This window comes from Pygocentrus nattereri, chromosome 3 (assembly GCF_015220715.1).
Source record: "Pygocentrus nattereri isolate fPygNat1 chromosome 3, fPygNat1.pri, whole genome shotgun sequence".
Classification (NCBI taxonomy): Eukaryota; Metazoa; Chordata; class Actinopteri; order Characiformes; family Serrasalmidae; genus Pygocentrus; species Pygocentrus nattereri.
The window spans coordinates 27,947,318-27,962,442 of record NC_051213.1 but is presented as its reverse complement, the minus strand read 5'-3'; the positions used below and the strand labels follow the sequence as shown (position 1 = coordinate 27,962,442).

Below are 15,125 nucleotides of genomic sequence, written 5' to 3'. Positions count from 1 at the left end.
CATTGTGTCTACCAGCTTCTACTTACTTTGTGTATTTGTAATTAAGATCAGTGCTTAAAGCCTATGGGGTTGCATGGGGCTTTCTTATAGCTGCTCATCCTATGGTGGATTGAAGCTACTATGAAACCTCTTTCGGTTAATGCATTATGGAACAGAGAGCTTGCTGTCTTAAATTATACTCCAGAAAGGGGAACAATTTGGTCTAATTTTAGCAGATCATCCAACAATCTAGCACATCAACTTATTCATTTCGAGGTTATTCGTAGAGCATACCTTACACCGTATAGAAGATTTAAAATGAAGCTCCAAACGAGCCATTATTGTCATATATGTACATTGCTTCTGGTACATTTTTATATATCTTCTTGGAATGTCCCTTGGTTGACAAATTCTGGAAATATGTAAATTCAGTGTTGTCTGATTTACTATGAATGGAATATAATTATGACCCATGTCTGTGTCTCCTGAATGACAAATCCAATATAGGCTTAAAGGTTATACAGAGTAAACTGTTGTTTTCTAGATGTGCTAGATTTGACAATTCTACCAAACTGGATTAGCCCTGGACGTCACTTGAAATCATTCTGGGCTGTTAATTTACTTAACATACTTAACTTTAATGTACTGCCGAATTGACTGTTCTAAGCCCATGACTGTTGAAGCATGGCAAACTTTTGTGTTACATATTTTGGATTACCTACAAGGTATGCATTGAATATAGACCTCCCCTCTTTGATGTTGTGATGTTGTACCCATGACCATTCTTGCTGTCAGTGTCTCATTTCTTTTTTTGGTTATGTGTGTCTCCCCATCCCCTTGTTGTTTGTTGTTTTGTGAAACAATAAAAATTCTTGATCACATAAAAATGAAATTGATCAAGAACAGATGAGATGTGATCTCTAACCACATACCTGAACGTAGAGCTACAAAGAAGTGATTCCTAATTAACAAAGAGTGTGCATTCTGAATCAGATTCTGAAGATTAATCAAATTCTTTAAGTCTAGGGACATGTCAGGGCATGCATCCTCCTCACTAGTACACTTCTCTGTCTTTGTGATTATTTCATGTTCTTCTGTATGAGTGTGTGTAACTACTGCTGTTCAAAACATAACCCAATTCCAACCTTAACTTCCTTTGCTGTTGCTAATGAAAGCAGTGAGGGAAAAAGCATTTTCCTTCATGGAGAGCAGCTAAATGTACCCACCATGTCAAATTGCAGACGTTTTCCATCATGCTGGGAACATTTGGTCCCAACAAAGAACTAAACACACATACAGTTATTCACAGAGGCCTGTCATCAGGAGAGAGGGCAGCTATGAGGAGTGTACCAAAAATAATTAGAAGCAGCTTTAAAACTCTAAGCAATGACAGTGAATCAAATGAAGGGCTATCACCAGACACTAATATTGAACCAGGTAAGCATTTACTACTTCAAATTTCAAGATCCATGGTGTCTAACTTTGAAAACTTACCTTTGTTTATTTTTGCTACAAGCACTGTATGACTGCAAAAGGCACAAACTCATTACTCATTGGGATACTGTCATTTGGCCTGTAACCTATATACGTATTTAAAGCAAATTGTGTAATTTCATTATTTATTTCATAGTAATTTGCATAATGAATTACATTTACATTTGATTTCCATTCTGTATCAACAGGTTCACAAACATGTTACCGATTAAAAGTTTAGAATTCACACATTTAACAGAATTTTCCAAATATTTCAATGAGCTATAAGGGTCATTTAAAATTGCAATATGCTTCTGCTATTGCCAGCAAGAACTGAGACTTATAAAGGCTAATCTCCCACCTTCAGATCAGCATTTGTGATGACAGAAGTGAGAGGTTTCAGCACGGATCAGTGCATGAGATTCTGTTGCAGAGTTTCCGTCCCCAGGCAAGCGGCTATGATGGCTGACTTCATTTTCCCATCCCAGTCCCCCAATTGCTCACTAAATAAATCAATACTGTAAATAATTGGGAGATGGGTGTCTAAATAGCCTGCTGTGGCTCGGAGGTATAGCTAACACTGAACGGCAAGAGGCATGTTTTCCTCCGATTCTTGCTCAAGACAGAGAAATTTGCGCAAATATTTGACACATGATCATCTTCCCAGTTAGTGCATTATTTTCCCATAAACATGTGGTACAATATTTCTAAATAAACAGCAATTTTTGCATCATATTCTTCTGTTGTCTGGTGACCTTTCCTCCATTACATCATCACATTTGCATCCTTGTTCAAACTGAACTAATGGGCCGAGAGATGTCCAGAACTCGTAATTGGTGACCCAAGTCAAGTGCAGACCATTGATTTTATATTCAGAATTCTGTGCACATGCAGTGTCCACTATATTAAAAATTCCTGCCTTATCAGTCCAATCACTAAGTTACTATGAGGCCCACTTGCTTTATAGATCCACTATATACAGTACTGTGCAAAATTCAGAGAACATTATCAATTATTCACAGAACAAAATTAATTTCTAGTTAAAACATCTGCTAAGTATTAAGTTATTAATTTGTCAGTGTCATGAAAAAGGAAGAAAACCTATATTTAACATAAAATTAAACAGAATCCCTCAACAGCTAAATGTCAAAATATTCAGAATTTAGTCGATTTTTTGCCTTTATTACAGCTTCCTTTCTTTTCAGGCAACTTGCTTTCAGTTTTTCAAAGAAATCTACAGGGACATACTTCCACACTTCTAAAGTTCAGTTTTAGACATTCATTGCGTTTTCTGCTTCTCTTGATCCAAGTGATCCAAAACACTTTCAAAGATGCTGAAGTCTGCTCAGTTTAAGAACAAGACTCTTTAGAAAGATGAAAACAATAATAGGTTGTACCAGAATGATGGGAAGAGAAGAGTAAAACGTACTCTGAAAGCAACCCAAGAGCTTCTTAAGGCAAATGAAATGTCAGTCACCTGACCTCAACCCAATTGAGCTTTTTTCACTTATTGAAGGTAAAACTGAAGGCAAAAAGACCCAAAAAGAAGCAGCAAGTGAAGGCAGCTTCAGTAAAGGTCAGGCAAAACATCTCAAGGGAGGAAACTCAGAATTCTTTGAGGTCCGTGGGTTCCAGACTTCAGGCAGTCATTGAGTGCAGAGGATCTGCACCCAAGTATAAAAAGAATCCTTGTATTCCTAATTGTGTTAGTTTGTCCTGTTACTTTTGACAATGTGAAAATAGTGAGGCTATGTAAAAATGATTGTAATTACTGAATGGTTAATGCCATATTTTTGTTACATCCCTTTGAATTAAAGCTCAATGTTTACCCATCTTGACTGCTTCATTTCAAATCCATTGTGGTGTACAGAGGCAAAATTACAAAAATGTGTCACTATCCAAATAATTATGGATTTAAAATTTAATTCAGAATCAAATAGTACACCTAGATTACTCACTACTCGTTCAACCTGAGCAGATAGACTTACTAATTTTCTTATTATTTTATCTCTATTAGTAATGGCCATTTTGATAGAAATGTAAATACATCAAGGGTGGTCTCTGAGCTTTGCACAATTCTGCAGAAGTATAATTAAAGACTATTGACCATCTGTTGTCATACACAATTTTTCAAACACCCTTTACCCCATTTGGCTGCTGCTGAGCGATGCTAATATAGCAGTGGTATGGTAGTGGTCATTGTCACCACTAGGTTAGGAATGGTCCACCAACTAAAACTCTCCAACTAAGAGTGGCTCTATGGTCAGAAAGCTACTGTCTCTAATTGTACTCCAAGAAGGTACAGCTACAAGGTAGGAGTTTACAATAAAATAGACAGTGAGCTGAGCGTGGTGGGTTGAGTTACACAAGAGGTCGTTCTGATTCACCTCTTGCTCCATAAAAAGGCAAATTCTTTGTTTTTCTTTCTCCTCATATCTCCTTGGGTGATGAAACGTCTCATTAATTAGCCATCTCATAACCATGATATTAAGCTATGTGGTTGGAACATCACATTAAGTGCTTTAAAAGTTGTTCCTGTGCTCATGTGATGCTGCCTTTGCTGCCCACGCTGGTGTGAATCACAGCCTTAAGTGTGAGCTCCTCTGATAGCAATGCCAAAATTAAATTATGAGCCTGTGGAAATAGAGCAATCGTTCAGATGATCTTCATTTTTATGAGCCTCAGCACACACACAACACAGTGGCCTGCTTTATGAGCCGTCTTAAACCCATTTAAATAGAGGCAGTAAAGAAATGCAATTATTAATAAAAACCCTTATTGTTCAGTCATGCAGATCTTATATCCCCATGTCTTGGCAAGTGTGTGTGTGCACTTCAAAGGACACACATAAGAAGATGATGGCTTTGATATCATAATATTACATTGTAGAACAACATACATTATGACGTCCGTTGCATGAATGCACACATTCACACTGAAGCACATGTGACCTCCACATGGTTTTTGCTGCAGTATATAAAATCTATGAGTAGAGTTGAGAAGAAGAGCTAGCAAAGCCATATGAGCTTACTGAGCATAGCACGATAACCATATATAACTAGGGTTATATTGTCTTGTCTAACCAATACATTTTAAGAGGCTAAACTACATGTCAGTGTTGTTCTATTCAGCCACTTTATTGGAAAACTCCACCTTGTAGCTTCACCTTGCTGGTGTACAGTTAGAGACTGTAGCCCATCTGTTCACATTTGTTTGTCAGTTTGTTTTGTTTTTGCATAACAAATGAAATAAACAGTAAGCAAAATTTGCTAGCCAGCCAGATTCTTATGAAAGCTGTTCCTTCTCTACGTTGTTAGAAAACCCAACCTTATAGATTTATCTTGCTGGTAGAGACTGTAGTTCACCTGTTGATACACAATTTCTGTTAGTAGTCCTCTTGCCCTTCATCAGTGATCTGTTTCTGGCCAAAGAGCTGCTGCATTGACTGGATATCTTTGGGTGGTGGACCACTCTTAACTTAAATTTGACACCCTAGCAGCACTGTTGCCATTCCACTACCATGTTACTGTCATTGCTGTGTTGATCCACCAGCCAAATAATAGTCAACAGTAGTTCTGTGGTCAGGAACTGAACAGTGATGAATGGCGTAGAGGATGTTTGACAAACTGTGCATGACAACACATGAGCTACAATCTGTGATTACTTAGAAGGAAGGTGGAGCTACAAGGCAGAGGTTTGAACAATGACGATATACTTTATGTAGACAAAGCTCTAGCATTTCCCCTAAATACTCTAAATTCACTAAAGATGACATCAAAGATAGCAAATCTCATGTGTATTGTGAGTTTGTCCACCCCCACAATGGAATTTATTAAGGTTTTCCTCAGAGACGGAGCAGCAATACTATAGTAACCAAGGATATTGTAACAAAGAACCTGTCTGTGCTGAATGGAAAGTATGTAAGATGGTGGGGGATATTAATAGGTGTTAATAAGAGAGACATGGGGAAGGTGTCCAGTGTTTTAGTTCTTCTACTTACAAACAACATATGTGGCATTAATAGAAAATGGAGAATCCCAACTTGGACAACAATAAATTAATGCAAACACGTGTAAAACTGATTACATCTTGCATAATTTTTGGGATGGTTGAAATGTGACATTATGTTATGCATCCTCTTTTTCATTTTACTCCGGTGACATAAACTGACTGACTAGTCACAATGGTCTCTGTGGTTGGCATGGTGACAGTCAAAATGACAGATCAGCTCCCAGCAACTATTTCGTTCAATAAACATCAAAAAGATTCGTTTGTTTTCTGCTTTGTCAAATGATGCTACAAACATCTGCGTTACATGTGAAAGCTATCAGAAATTTTCAGCACCTGAATAAAGCAATGATAATATATTAGCTATACTCTTTCAAATTGGAGAGTGGCCCACCCAATGTGTCCGTTTGTCCTGAATGAAATTCTATGTGCCTAATGCACGATTGGATTGAAATCTTTGGAGGCCATGGCAACACCTTGAATTCTGCATTACATTCATCAAACCACTCTGAACAGTGTGTGCAGTGTCACAGGGTGCATTATCCTGTTGAAAGTGGCCACTGCCATGCCTTTGCCATGAAAGTGTTTACCTGGTTCACAATGATGTTTAGGTAGGTGGCAAGTGTCAGTTGACATCCACACGAATGACCCAGGGTTTCCCAACATAACACTGCCCAGAGCATCACACTCCCTCCGCTAACTTGTCTTCTTCCCACAGTGTATCCTGGTTCCATGAATTCATATTTACTTTTTGTTATTGCCAGTGATAGCAACTTGAAACAAATTAAATGTTGATTATTTTTTTCTTGCTTGTATGTTTGCTGCCCATCTGTTCTGACCAAATTATCTTGGCCATGTTGACCACAGCCTGCAGCTTGTAGCATAAGTGATTGTGTTTCAGCATATGCTCCTAAAAGGATTTTGGAAGTGAAGGGCAGCTCTGGGTCTGTAAAAGGCTTTGGACTATCTCTCAATTTACAAGCAGCCTCAACACAAACCTGAAAAAAAAAATTCTGCTCACTCTTCACACCACACCACTGATGCGGCCCTCTGAGGATGTAATTTTATTCTCTCCATGAGATTTCTGTTTGAGTCCACCCTCTCTCCCTTTTTCTCTTTGTCTCTCTTTCTCTCCATCAGGAAGGAAAGAAGGAGAGAGAGCCAATTCCAGCAGTGACAGAAAACTGCCCACTCGTCCCCATAAAAATTAGAAAAGCTGTTCCTGTTTTTATCTTTCAGATTTCCTGGGTTTTTACGGCTAAATGCTGAAAGGCGCTGGAGGCCGAGCGTGCTTTAAGCTACTAGAGGGAGAGAGAGAGAGAGAGAGAGAGAGAGAGAGAGAGAGAGAGAGAGAGAGAGAAGAAAGTTAAGCTTCCGCATTGGCTAGCTGAGATATCGGCTATAAGCTGACAAGTAATTAAACCAGCATATCTATAACAACTGTCATCTCTTTTTTCTGTGGAGTCTGGACTCGAACCAAAGGCAAGAAAACGAGAAAAAAAAAGTTGGGGAGGAAAAAGGGGGAGAGGAGAGAGAGAGAGAGAGAGAGAGAGAGAGAGAGAGAGAGACTACGTTATTGAGTGTAGGTTGAGTGTCTTGCACAGAGAGGCTCAGCAGATTTGGGAATTTAAGGGATTGTCCAGGAGATCAAAAGGGTCAGAGAGACCTTTACCAATTAACAGCAGAGAGAGGAACATCAAATAAAGGTATATATTTCAGTGCAGCACTTTTGAGGGGGCCAAGCATGAAATGTATCCTAATACGACCACTGGTGATGTCACTGAGTCTCAGAAAGGAGCTTTCTCTCACACACACACACACACACACACACACACACACACACACACACACACACACACACACACACACACAGTTGTGTATTTATTGCCTAATAATTGATCTTCTTCAGGTCATTTGAGGTAATTTTGATTGAAAACAAAAGGGTTAAACTCGTGAAATACCCAACAGAAAATTGTTTACTCAGGATTTTTTTTTCTCCTGTATTATCTAGATTAATACAGCCAAGCTATCTCTCCCATTGGCTAGGACTTCAGAAGGCCTAATATGTCAGAGTAACCTTTAACATAATAAGGAATTGAAAAAGGAGTAATAAACTAATAACATTTTGATTTACAAGAGGTGGGACCAAAAATGTCATTATAGGCTTATAGGTTCTAGATAGGTCTCTGTGAGTATAAGTAGCCTTACCAATGCATTTGAACCTGATAGAAGACAGTATGGGAGTCTCTGTAAAACACCATGGGAGTCTCTGTAAAACTGCTACAAGGTAAAATTATGTTTATGTGTCTGTTACAAGCTTGAAATAAATATAGAATGTATTTTACAAATGTTTTCATTTCAATCACTGTTGGTTTAGCACTAACATACTATTAGAATCCCATAGGGGCACTATCAGAATTTAACATTATCATAGATGTCACATTTAAGGCCCAAACTGAAAGTCTGTGACGAATAGCCATGATTAACCAATGGAGAGCATACTAAACAAACAGAGAAAAACAAAGAAACAAAGACAGATAGAACAAAATGTAAATTTTGCTTACATATGTACATATGCAATTAAATCAATACATCTGTTTGTCATAATAGCTTGATTATTAATTAATTAAGTAAGGGTTACACAGACGTTCACACACACAAAAAAATACATGGCTAAGCATTTAGCATCTTTTTTGACCAACGCTAACTGATATTTTTTATTTTTTATTAATCAAGATGGGACTTTTTCCGATATATAACCTTAATTTTTCTCTTAGATGGTTGAATGTGATTTGATTTTGTCATGCACACTCAAGCATATTCAATTACTACCATTCATCCCTTACAAAATTCTCCTCAAAGAATTGAACCCTTTCCCCACAAGAGCTAAAAAAGAAAATGGAAAAAGATGGAACATGCACAGCAAAGGCCTTCGGTGACAACAAAGTGCCAGGACAACTCACTCGCAGACTTCACAGGCAGCACAGTTCGCCTCATAGCAGGGAAAAAAATAAATAACAAAACAACCAACATGAGTAAAAGGCAGTTAATTAGAAAAGAGATTGTGGACTGAGGGCGCAGTAGAGCCTCCAGCATGCATATCAACCAGGCCTTGGGGGCTCTCACCTGCTTACCCGCAGGCCAGAACACACACACCAGGCAAATTTCAAAAACAAGCTTCTGTACACACCAGCTTATAGGATTACAAAGATTTCATATTAAGAGAGAGAGAGAGAGAGAGAGACAGAGAGAGAGAGACAGAGAGAGAGAGAGAGAGAGAGAGAGAGAAAGGGGACAAGTGTGAGCTTTGAATCTGCGTTATAGAAATCTGTTCAGCCCCAGAGGAAGAACACTTTTGAACAGCTATGTTTCTTGCTCAGTTCTGTTCGTTATATTTTACCATTAAAGCAATAGGCAGGTGAAAGACTCAAAAACAAATGTACACAATGTTTATCTTAACACTATCAAACCAAGCATCTCGTTGGTAATCTATTCTGAGAATTTTTAACACGTGGCCAGAGTGAAACGTGTCAGCATGGGTGGGTAAATAAGGTCTAGAACGTCAAAATCCATTTTTCAGTTCTGGACTTGAACTGACGCTACCGTGTTTTGTATCACTGTATAAAAGATGCACAAGACTTCCTTTATTGTTGAATGTGATTTTTTTTCTGAGGGAGCTCATCTACAGTGCTATTCAACAAGCACTTATTGTTGATTTGCTTAATTAAAGTCATGATAAAGCATGACTGATGTGTGCCCTCTTACTATTCCTGTGTTTTCTTGTTCAAAAAGTGTTTTGTAATACAATTTAAACAAAGATCTAACAACCTTTGGCTTTAGTATATCACATATTCTGCACATATCAAATAAATGCAGCAGAACATTGAAGAAGAGAAGATTAAATGGCAGAAAAGACATGTTTTTGGATCAGCCTTAAAGGGTTAAAATAAATGAGGTCAGCCAAGACATGTTGACTGAAATTTGTTAAATCATCACACCTTTGTCTAGTGTCTAGTTGTTAAGAGACCTACCTGAACTTAATACTTATTTGAATTAACTCAGCATAAGCACTGGTTAACTGAAGAAAACTCAAAAAGCTGTAAATCTTTACAGTGTGTCGTTTCAGAAAAAGAAAGTAAAAGCAAAGCAAACAAAGTAATAAAAATACAGATCAAATGCATACGGTACGGAGCCCCTGACGGGACGTGGTGTATTTTATTAATTTTTTTTTTAGGTGAAAGGGATGTAGGTATTTTTTTAGGTATAAATCTGGTGAGCACCCTATACCATCAGGTGAGCACTAGATACTATTTGGAGAGCATCAAATGCTATTAGGTGAGCACTACATACTGTGTGGTGAGCACCAGATGCTGCATAGTATACATACATATTATTGGGTGCTCACCTGATAGTTTGCGGTGCTCACCAAATAGTATCATGTTTTCCATTTTTGGTGGTACTGTCTGTGATGGAACCTTTTGAGTGTATGCAGTTTCGCTCAATGTGGAATTTTCACAGGTATGAACAACAATAGCATAACAGAGGTTCATCAGCATGGTGAGGCCTCTGAGATGCTCCTCACTAGCATGTCAACACATCTCACCATTAATTCTTGTATGCTGCTTATGATTATTTTATAACAGTAACTAGTTAGTGCATGCTAGGAAGGCAGGAAGCTGTCAGTTACAGGCATAATTAATGTTCAGCATTTTAAGCGAAGGGACTCCTTTCACTGCAGCCGCAGAAACCTGCTATACCAGTTGCCTCTGCTCTCTCCGTATGCCTGTGGTGGGCCACGGATGCCGACGGCGGGAAATAATCGTTTGTAATTCAGCGGAGCAATCGTAACTCATTTAGCTGTGCTGAGGGCTGAGGGAGGAAGACAAAGAGCCGAGCGTTTTTGCACTGGAGCTCATTATGCCTGCTTTAAAACAATTTGCAATTCAAGGCCACACAGAGTGGCGGCAAGAGGCAGGGGCATTCGGCTTCAAAGACGAGGAGCCGGGAGTGACCCCGTAGCCCATTCCTGAGGTCAGACCCCTGACGAGGACTGCGGAGACCTAATTAAGAGAAATTTGAAAACAATCCAACAAGAACTGTCTAGGCAGGCACAGTATGACCATCCTGAAGAGTCCTGTGATGTTTCCTGCTTCTGCAGAGTTGGTTTAAGAAAGTATGATATGAGTGTGTTTCACGCATGTACTTCCACTGAACAAGAACCGACCACTATATGAGGTCCACCTTCCTTAAAGGTCCACTATATAGGTGTACAATTTACAGACTGCTGTCCATTGATAGTTATGCACAATTTGCCAACCACCCTGATTTATGAGTGGCCAGTTTCTGACCACGGGACTGCTCTGATCAGATATTTTTGGGTGGTGGAGCATGCTGAACACAACAGTGACACTGGCACAGAGGATTTTTTCACATATTTATATGTTTACATGCTATGTTGAGAATGTCAAGAGCATACAGTCAAGTGCAGCTCTGTAAAAATGCATGTAAGGATTTATAATAAAGTGGATGGCTGGTGTAGTTCCTACAATTACAACTTTCAACCAATCACAAAGAAAATAAAAAGAGCACTGTATAATCAGATGCTTTGCTACTAATGTTGCATCTGCATTATAGGTGCAAACCCAGGGTTGTGTGGATTCTTTGGCCCACAAAAGCGCGGTAGCTTCTCTGTGGAAACTCCCCCTTCCAACCTCTGCGCAGAGAGTGACCTCTCATATGTGTAGAACCACCATGGGAGTCTCAGGTAATTAAAGAAACATTCAATCATGGAAATTAAAGAGTTTCTATCAAATGGGCCACCGCTGGAATACTCATTAGTGCCTATCTGTTCATTAGTCAGCCCCTCGTTCGGCTCCCACCGCCGAGTTTCCCTGACAGATGAGTATTTTCATAGTCATCTACTAACTGATGCTCTTCTTCTGTTAATCATGGCAAAAATCATTGGTGTCTCTTACCAAATATTCTCTAATATTGGCATATGTTATCATAATTAAGTGAAATTATTACTCCCAGATTCAAAAGGTTTGTTTGGAAAGATCATCCATGCAAACCAAATGTTTTCCAAATTCCGTAGTTGTGTTTTCACATATTCCAAATTTAAAAGGATAGTTTAGCAAGTAGTTATTAGAATTTATACTAGAATTAGAATAAGCGAATGATTAGGTTCACTCCACCAGTTAGCTTCTTGCAAACTACACGCCTAAACCATCTCAAACCAGCTCAGCTCTCAGTCTCACACTTGAAACGAACTGCGCTTATTCTCAAATAGGCTTGTTCATGTGTTTTTAGGCACCTTAAGAAACATATTAATTTATTAAAATAGACAAAAATATAACCAGACTTAAAGATGTCTGATACTATGCTGTTTGCTGTTTATATGTGGCATACACTGGCCCTGAGTACTTGGACACTTTAATCATTTAAAGAGCTTATATAATTGAAAACTGGATTTTAGTGTAAAAACATTGTGAATTTTTTTTTTTAATTTTTAAATTTTTTAAATATTTTAAAATATATTGTTCATACCCCAGTCCATAGCATCCAGCAGCCTGATTTGATTTCAAAACAATGTGTTTCAGTATATCTGGTCAGTAAGCCTAGGGCAGTTTAGCCATGTCCATTTACACTAAGGTTATAAGGAATGTTTCATCCCACACTGTTGTTTGCATGAGGCACAATACAGGGCAATCAGAACAGAACTCACTTTTTGGTAACAGAAAAATGCAAATGTTGAATGTGGGGCCTTTAACCTTCAGTAAACATCAGTGAAGTTGTTTGGGTTACTTTGTAAAATGAACAAAATTAACTTAATACATTTTATGCACAAATCTAGTTCAGTACACAAATCTGGTTCATGTACTTTTGTTCACTGTTGCTGACATCAAGCAGAGGGCCCCAGACTTTTGACTCCCCTGCAATCACTGCCATTCACTCCCACTGTGGCTTCTGCTCTGTTTCAAGGAGCGAGAACAGCGGACACTCAGGGCTGGGCGCGGGTGGTTGGTGCACCTTATCAGAAGTTCTGATTCTGACGGCGCTGACAGTGACACGGGTAATTCATCATGTCATCGACAGCGCTGATGGATGGAGCGGCACCTTGGCTGAGCTGGAGAGGCGGGAGAGGTGTTCTCAGCCCCGCCCATCCTCTGTCTTCACCGTCCGTCTGAAGTCGTTCTCTCTGCCACGGAGCACTGAGGCCTCGGCTCTCTGACAGGAAATCTATAAGAACGTACCTGATCTGCGGTCTCGACAAGTCACCACGCTGCCATCCTGTAACCTTGCAATCATGGGGGAGCAAGAGCAAAGCAGTTGGTGGGGTCGGGGGGGCATCCATGAAGTGCACCACAGTGGCAATGACTAATTCAGTTCTGGATGATTGAAAGAGAGTAAGGGGAAGTTGACTTGTCACGCAAAGGCAGTAACATGCTGAATGTGTACTGTGAAGAAAATATGAGTATTCTTTCATGTGTAAGAGAGAGAGAGCACGAGAGAGAGGGAGAGAGAGATTTTATCAGAGAGGATTTATACAGCCTGAATGTTTACTTCAGTACAACATTGTGGAAGGCGCCATACGAGACAGAATCTGAATAATCAATGAAATTCCTGTAGAAGGAATTAATCAGAAACTGAGTTTCAGTCTCATATCAAGGGTCGACTGAGTGAAGGCTTGTTATAACACATTTAACATTTAAATAGCAGGTACTAGCTAATGATGAGCTAAAAACAATGAGAAAGAAGAAGTGTTTGCATTGTTGAGGGTTTTAGTATATTTTTAAAAATAGCATTCATATTTTGAATGTTAGTGGTATTAACAGTGGATAAACTGGTACCTACTATTGAGCTAATAATAAGCTCCCTTCAACTTTCCTTCTTGTTCTGTTTTTAAATGTATACGTTATTTTTAAAAAACTAATGTGGTAAACACTGATTAAATGGCAGTGGAAATCAATAATCTATTTTGCTTAATTTTAATAGACCCCTGTTAGCTTTTCTTCAGCATTGATAGCTTGTGGAGCAGATTGGAGAAAAGCTGGCAAAATAAAAATCATAAATTACAATCACAACATAGTAAAATACATCATAGCAATATTACATTTTTCAGTTATTTTAAGTTTTATTTCTGTCAACAACTTCAATACCTTGTAAATAGGCCACTTGCTTATTTCTTGCATGTGTTCCTTTGAGATGGCAGCAGTATCAAGAAAAATAGAGGCAGGCATTTTTGCTCCAGATGGGATAATCAAAAGCGCAGTGCGCTCAGCGTAATAGCTGAAACTTTATTTCTCTATTTATCATTCATTTGAAACAATATATGGGTCGCCGGTGTGGGAAAAGTAGCTTTAGTCTTTGAAAAATAATCTGTCACAGAGGTTTAGCAGAGGTGATAAAAATCAATAGCCTGAATAGAAAATTGCCCAGAAGAACTCGCAACAGCGGGGAGATAAGAGGAAAGATTAAGCATGCTGCTTCTCTCTGTCGCTCTCTCGCTCTTTCTCTCTCTCTCTCTCTCTCTACCCTTGCTTCTTCAATTCCTTCTACAGGAATTTCACCCCTAACATACTGCACTCTGACTCTCTTAAAAGGCTAGTGGTTAATTCCTGGGTGCCCGTGTCAATTTTTTGCCACCCCTGCTGTCCCCTGTCAAAGTTTGGGCAAAAACAAAGCCCCCCCACCCACTGTCTAAGTATGGGTGATCGATAATCTTTGAGGGGAAGATCTTATCAACAGGCAGAAGCAGCCTCAGGTTGGGTAATGTCTGGATCATCAGGGGCCGGGCCTCGGCACAGGCAGCCGCTGACCCTGATTTGTTTCGCCAGACTGTCTGAGAGGAGATAAAGTTTAAGCAGTCTGACATAAGGTGTGGTTTTAGACCAAAAAAGAGAGAGAGACCAGGGAGGTGAGCGGAGTAGGCAAGAGGTAGACAGCACCATGTGTGGTCACGGTGCGTGCACTCTCTTGACCCCTGCGTTCAGAAACGTACACTCAAAGACACAGTTCCAGTGCCTCGACAGCCGGTGGAAGAAAAAACAGGGCACATAAACAAGTGAAAAAACAAACTGCTACAAAATTCAAACAAATCATTCGTTGCGCACAGTATAAAAACAAACGCCGACGTGTTTAATTATTTAAAGCTTTTGCATATTCAGACTGAGTAAAACAGGGTGAATTGTGAGAACAAAATGTGCATAAAGTGAATTATGTATCATAAAAAATTGCTTGTGTATTACAAATGAACAGTATTTTCCCTTCCCTTCTATTTACATAAGACTCTGTTAATGGTGCATTGTCTTCTTGTTTTCCAAGAACTAATCTTTGGAGACACAGATGTTTTTTTTTTTTGACAACATCATCTTCAGCACATTCCCACTTGGAGGAACGAGTCAGAGGAAGGCTTTGCAACAGAGCACCATGTTCTCCTTTTGATTTAAAAACTTTGGTCATTGCTCTAAGAAGATGAACAACATCCTTTATCTCTTTCCTGAGTTTATGAGTAAAATGTAAGTGCATTGGAATAACTCACTTTTGATAGGCCAGGAATGTCTCTGAATGTTAATTCAGATAGTCGATGATGGCTGCTCTGTTTGCTCCCACCCAGGGTGGCGACCTCAGTGGCCATATGCAATAGGGCAGTGGCCTCTTGCAAC

General features: G+C 39.2%; 1 long non-coding RNA gene across 1 annotated transcript in view; it reads left to right on the top strand.

Moving 5' to 3' along the window:
• Positions 1 to 13,345, top strand: part of LOC108434879 — a 62,159-nt gene extending 48,814 nt beyond the window's left edge. Inside the window, exons 3-4 of the long non-coding RNA XR_001858398.1 lie at positions 11,095 to 11,224; positions 12,442 to 13,345. This is a non-coding gene — a long non-coding RNA (uncharacterized LOC108434879). The remainder of the gene's footprint in view (positions 1 to 11,094; positions 11,225 to 12,441) is intronic.
• The last annotated feature ends 1,780 nt before the right edge of the window (positions 13,346 to 15,125 follow it).